Source organism: Heterocephalus glaber, unplaced genomic scaffold (genome assembly GCF_053883595.1).
Source record: "Heterocephalus glaber isolate CG9 unplaced genomic scaffold, H.glaber_assembly_v1.0 deba00001687, whole genome shotgun sequence".
NCBI classification, from domain to species: domain Eukaryota; kingdom Metazoa; phylum Chordata; class Mammalia; order Rodentia; family Bathyergidae; genus Heterocephalus; species Heterocephalus glaber.
The window spans coordinates 17,123,930-17,130,000 of NW_028258412.1; the positions used below are offsets into that span (position 1 = coordinate 17,123,930).

Sequence of the window (6,071 nt, forward strand, 5' to 3'; positions counted from 1 at the left end):
CTGCGTCTTCCACCATGCGGTAACACACAGAGAAGAGAGCCATCTCCAAGAACCAGGAAACAGCTTTCACCAGACACGGAGTCTGCCAGCACCTTGATCCCAGGCATCTCTTTCTCCAGAACTGTGAGCAACGAACTTCTATTGTTTATAAACCACCAAATCTCTGTGGCTTGAAGCTGGCTCAAATGTAATGAAAATTCCATAGCCTAGGCTGTTACTCTGAAAAGTGTGTCATTTGGATATGGCGATGGCCACTATTGGAGCTTAATTTTGAGATTCCCCTTCTCCTCCTAATATTTCCTGATGGCATCTATTTATTCTTCCAAAAAGAAAATGTAATTAGCTTTATTTTGAAAATTTTATTTTTCCTTTTGTACCTATCCTAGTGCCTGACATAATCCAACTTCAGTAATTTGGGCCAAGTGAACCTTCAGTTGATGGTCCATAAAATAAAATGGTGGCCTCCTCTGTGTGTTTTCTTCTCTTCTCTGTATAAGTATCTGCCTGAGCTCGGGATTTAGCTCAGTGGTTTCGTTGCCTGCTGCGCAAGTGCAAGGACCCGAGTTTGATCCACGGTACCAAAAAAACAAACAAACGAAAAATAAGTATCTGCCTTTCTCCCTGGTTTCCTCCTTGCCTGGAAATGATGGTGGATGTCTGTGATTTTCACTGACTTTCTTGAGTTTTGGACTACCTTGCTGCTCCATGTTACTCACCTGAGACTTAAACCAGGGACCCTTTCTCTCCTCCCTGCTCCTTACAGTATCCTCATCTCCTGGGATGGAGTGGATTGGTTCAGGGGTGTGTGTGTGAGTCTTTTGCTGAGGTCAGGATGGATGCTGAGCGGGAGTATATTTCTATCCTCCAGAAATTGGAGTTTCTTCAAGGATAATCTATGCTTAGTATTGGTGAGGGCAATCTTTGCTTTTATGTCAAATGAGCACAGAAGAAATATGAAGCCATTGTACATAGAGGCAAGAAGAAATGAGAGGTGCTGATGGAGATGGAGAAAGAGAAGAAGGGAGAGAGAGAGAGAGAGTGAGTTAGGGTTTATATCTAAATGTCCCCCTAAAGCCTCATGGGATCATTGGATTATGGGAGTTCATAGCTGACTTCCTGTTAGGAAGTAGGGCCTGGTTGGAAGAGCCAGGTCCCTGTGGGCATGACGCAGAAGGTTAGAGCCCCTCCTTCACTCCTCTCTTTACTCTCTCTGCTTCCTGTCCACCACACCATCAGTACTTCTCCTCCACTATGTCTCTGTGCCATGCCATCCTGCCTTGGAGCAGCTGACTGTGGACTGAAACACGAGCCAAAATGAACCCCTCCTTCTTTAACTTTAAGGTGTTGGATATTGTGTCTCAGTGATGAGAAAGTGACTGAGAGAATGAGAGAGTGGTGTGGGGTGGGGGGAGATCCATGCTCTAAATTGATCACTGGATCCACCATGCCTGCCTGCAGCATCTCTTTCAGCTCCCTGGGGCTCCCATGCGTAGCAGCATGGTTGAAAATCTCCAACTGCTCTAACTTTTGATGCAGGGTTCCATGCAAAGCCACACCATTCCCCAGCTGCTTTCAGCCTAGTCAGTGACTGAGCATGGTGGGGATTCTGGCACAGGGCCTTTTGTGCCCACAGTGGAGCTGGTCTTATAGGCATTCTCTGCTCTGGGGCTTCCCATTGACCTTATAGACCCTTTCTTGTAGCTGCACTGGGGTCTGAGGTTCTTCTGATTCCTTCCTTTCCTCTCCTTCCCCAGGTATCAGACTTGTGTCCACATCTGAAGATGCTCCCTGCCTCTTCCTCCTCCTCCCTTTCATCTCCCACAGGCACTGTTCTTCCTACATCTCCTGGCTGTGTCATCTGTCCTCCTCTGGAAGACCCGATCAGACCCACTGTCTAGTACATTCTGTTTTTGCCTGAGCTGGTTTGAGAATTGGATCTCTGTTATTTGCAACCCAAAGAATAATAAAACAGAAATGGTATCTTGAACTCCATGGGTCCTGTAGGGACATTGGTTATGTTATTGTTCTTAAGATTGTTTACTGAGAGTTAGGAGACAAGAGAGAAAGGGTAACCCTTGAGGATGAACAAGAGCTTCAACTTGGTCAAGATGGGAGGGGAGCAAGATGGTAGGCAGAGCTTGCTACAAAGTTAAATCTTGTCTGGGACTATGGGCAGGTTGATGTCTACATCCAAGTCTCTTGGTCCACATTTTTCTTGAACTTCAAATCTGTCTCTCTTAAAGCATCCTGAACATTGGCATTTGACTATCTTCTCAGGTCCTGGGATTTCTAGAGGTCTAAAATGCAACTTAATTCCTCACCCACCCCTCCTGTTCTCTTCCTGTACTGTTCTTTAGTTGTAGGGATGTCCCACTGCAGCTCAGGAGTTCAGGACAAAGATCCGGGGGTCATCCTTGACCTCTTCCTCTTCTTCCTCCTCCCTATTCCATCAATCATAATTTCTCCTTCATGAGAGATTCTTTACTTCCTTTCCTTAGACAAGGTCCTTGTCTGTGCCTGCTCTGTAGACATTGTTCTCAAGCATTAAATGTTAATTTCTATTTCCATTACCTCCACACTCAGAATCAGGTAAGCTTTCATAAGTCAATAAACAGCTGTTAAAACTAGTAAGAAATTGTTGATTTCTTTTTTTTCTGCCTTGAGGATTGAACTCAGGGACTTCACATGGAGCTACATCTCCAGCATATTTATTTATTTGTTTATTTTTAAATATGCTCTTGCTAAGTTGTCCAGGCTGGGGTCAAACTTGTGATTGTCATGCCTCAGACTTTCAGAGTGCTGGGGTTACAGGACAGTGACACCATGCTCTGCCATGAGACTGATGCTTTTAATTAAACTCTGAAGGTGGCTAATTCTTTCATCTTCTTCTAGGAACAGACCCCACTAGAGAAGAATTATTTCATTGAGAAAGGAAAGGAAGGACCCTGGAGAAGAACCAAGATTGGCTTTGTAAACTTTGAAATGTCGAAAATGAAGCAGTTCTAAAACGGGTGGGGAGACTGACACGGTGCTGCCAACCTTCTGTTTTGCCAACTTGAGTGATGTTTTTAAAATTGTTATCTGTAGGGACTATCAGCTTGTAAATGCACAGGTTAATCAAAGCTACGATATAGCACAAAAGTTTCAGTCTGTAAGTGAAGCTACTTTTAAAGAAATGCAATCTACACAGCTTCTCAATGACACCCCATGCACTCCATTCTTAGTATTCTTAAATGACCTAAAGACCAATTCCTAAAGCCTGGAATCCTATCTTCTTCTCTCTCAGTACCTCCCCAAATTGCTTACACCCCAACTCTGCTAAGCTTCTCAGTGTTAAAGCGCCCCTCAAGTCCTAAACCTCTTTCTGCAGCGCTTTCCTACCCCCATCACCTTTCCCCTTCTTGCTAACCCCACTCCAGCCCTTGGCGGTGACAGTCCTTTCCCTTTTGCACCTTCTTGCCGGTCACAATGGCGCCTCTCCTTCTTGCTCAGCTTTGGGGACAGAAATAACCGTACTTGCCCCCTGCTGCATCTAATTGTCTGGTGAAGGTTGAGCCCCTCCTGTAAACAGCAGCAAAGCACTGGACAGCAACAGCCCAGGTCCTTTAGCCAGCAGGGGACAGGAAGAGAGGCCAGTGGGCGCTGATCACTCTTGCTCCATTGCATAAGAGAGGCTTTTTAAATAACCATAAATACAGAAAGAGTGGAATCTAGAAGAGAGAGTGGCCCTTGGTGTTGAATACATATACGTGAGCCAGTTTTCTTCCTTTTCCATTTGCCAGTGACTTAGGAGCCCTCTGGTTTGTCTTCTCTGGGGGTCTTTTGCCTCTTTCCCCAGGTACATTGGACCTCTGTCTTGCACAGCCCTGAGAGGGCAATGAGATGAGCTGCACCTTGAGAGAGACAGAGGTGGGTTGAACTTTGAGCTCCACCTCCATTTTCTTACTGCATCAGCCACCCTGCTTGGAGTCTAGGTCTGGGGTTTTTAATGCTTAAGAAATAAACTCTGCTGTATAAGAACTATTTAGGCAAATGAAAACTTGACTTCCCTAACCAAGCAATGAGCTTCTTTTTTACTTTTTTTTTTTTGAGGGGGGTTACCAGGGATCAAACTCAGGACCTTGCGCTTGCCAGGCAGGTGCGGCACCACTAAGCTAAATCCCCAGCCTGATGAGGTTCTTTTTTGGAATAAAGTGAGAACCAAGCCCCCAAAGAAATAGACAAGAAGCAGGGCTGAGGCTGGAAGGGAGCTCTGTGCTCAGACCAGTTTGGACTTAGAAATGAATGTGGGTTGCACTGTGATCTAATCATCCCCCGCTGCCCTAGTGCCCCCTGTTTTTCTTGGGAGACAACATCTCTCAGGAGTTGTATTTTGTTGGACAACCAATTATGTAATTTTTTTACAATGCAAACAAGAGCTATTCATTTTAACTTTCCAAATGTCTTCGTTTTTTCTAGAATTAACCGGTCCTCTGCTGGCTGGGATAAGGGGCTGCTGCCTTGCATGTGATAAAATTGCTCAGTAGGAGAATGTGGGGAACAGCCTCCTGGTGATCTTGGGTGAAATAGAATGAAAAGACATTTACAGAGAGTCCCATATATGTTAGGCATGGTGTTGATCACTGTATCCTTGTGGCTGCAATTCAAATATGCAAGGCAAACACTGTTATCGATATTTACTCCACTAGGAACCTGAGGATCAGAGTGATTTAGGCTCTTGCTGACGGTTGTTCAGCTGAGAAGTGGTGGAGTTGGATTCAGACCCATGTTTGCCTATCTGTCCCCTGTAGATGTCATGCTGTGACCATTGTTCTGAGAAGCTTCTGTTGTCTTATCTTTAGCTTGCATCTGGCTTGGCCAAGACTCTGGTTCTGATGATATAACTGAAGCTGAGTGGGGCTTGATGGAAGTGAAGTCTGTTCTTCCATGAGCTTAGGTATGCCTCACACATTGTTCCATCTCTCGACTTTTGTTAACCACCCAATTGCTGGACTCCTCAACTAAACTCCTTTGTCTCTGAAATTTAGATTTTCCCCCACATAAGGCCTTTTGGAGCGATAGTGTTGGTAGAGATGACAGTTGGGGGGTGGAGACAGTGAGAGGTAATGATGGAGGAAGATGTGAGAGAGCAGGCAGGGAGACTAATAGGGGGTTTGGCGGTGGTAAAGTGGTCATGTTGGGATGGTTGGAACTGTGACATGGTGGTGGGGGCAGTGGCGATGGTGATGATGATGATGGTGATGATGGTGATGGTGGTGGTGATGGTGATGATGGTGATGGTGATGATGGTGATGGTGATGGTGGTGATGGTGGTGATGGTGATGATGGTGATGATGATGATGATGGTGGTGATGGTGATGATGGTGATGGTGATGATGGTGGTGATGATGGTGATGATGGTGGTGATGGTGGTGATGGTGGTGATGATGGTGATGATGGTGATGGTGATGGTGGTGATGATGATGGTGGTGATGGTGATGATGGTGATGGTGATGGTGATGATGGTGATGATGGTGATGATGGTGATGGTGGTGGTGATGGTGATGATGGTGGTGATGGTGATGGTGGTGATGGTGATGATGGTGGTGGTGATGATGGTGATGGTGATGGTGATGGTGGTGATGATGATGGTGATGATGGTGGTGGTGATGGTGATGATGGTGATGATGGTGGTGATGGTGATGGTGGTGATGGTGATGGTGATGATGGTGATGATGGTGATGGTGATGGTGATGGTGGTGATGGTGATGATGGTGATGGTGGTGGTGATGGTGATGATGGTGGTGATGGTGATGGTGGTGATGGTGATGATGGTGGTGGTGATGATGGTGATGGTGATGGTGATGGTGGTGATGATGATGGTGATGATGGTGGTGGTGATGGTGATGATGGTGATGATGGTGGTGATGGTGATGGTGGTGATGGTGATGATGGTGGTGGTGATGGTGATGGTGGTGATGATGATGGTGATGATGGTGGTGGTGATGGTGATGATGGTGGTGATGGTGATGGTGGTGATGGTGATGATGGTGGTGGTGATGATGGTGATGGTGATGGTGATGGTGGTGATG

The 6,071-nt window shown here is 46.0% G+C and overlaps 1 long non-coding RNA gene across 1 annotated transcript in view; it reads left to right on the forward strand.

Annotated features, from left to right (window-relative positions):
• The first annotated feature begins 2,890 nt into the window (after window positions 1-2,890).
• Window positions 2,891-6,071, forward strand: part of LOC110348819 (uncharacterized) — a 7,136-nt gene continuing 3,955 nt past the window's right edge. Inside the window, exons 1-2 of the long non-coding RNA XR_002394392.2 lie at window positions 2,891-3,909; window positions 4,842-4,936. This is a non-coding gene — a long non-coding RNA (uncharacterized LOC110348819). The remainder of the gene's footprint in view (window positions 3,910-4,841; window positions 4,937-6,071) is intronic.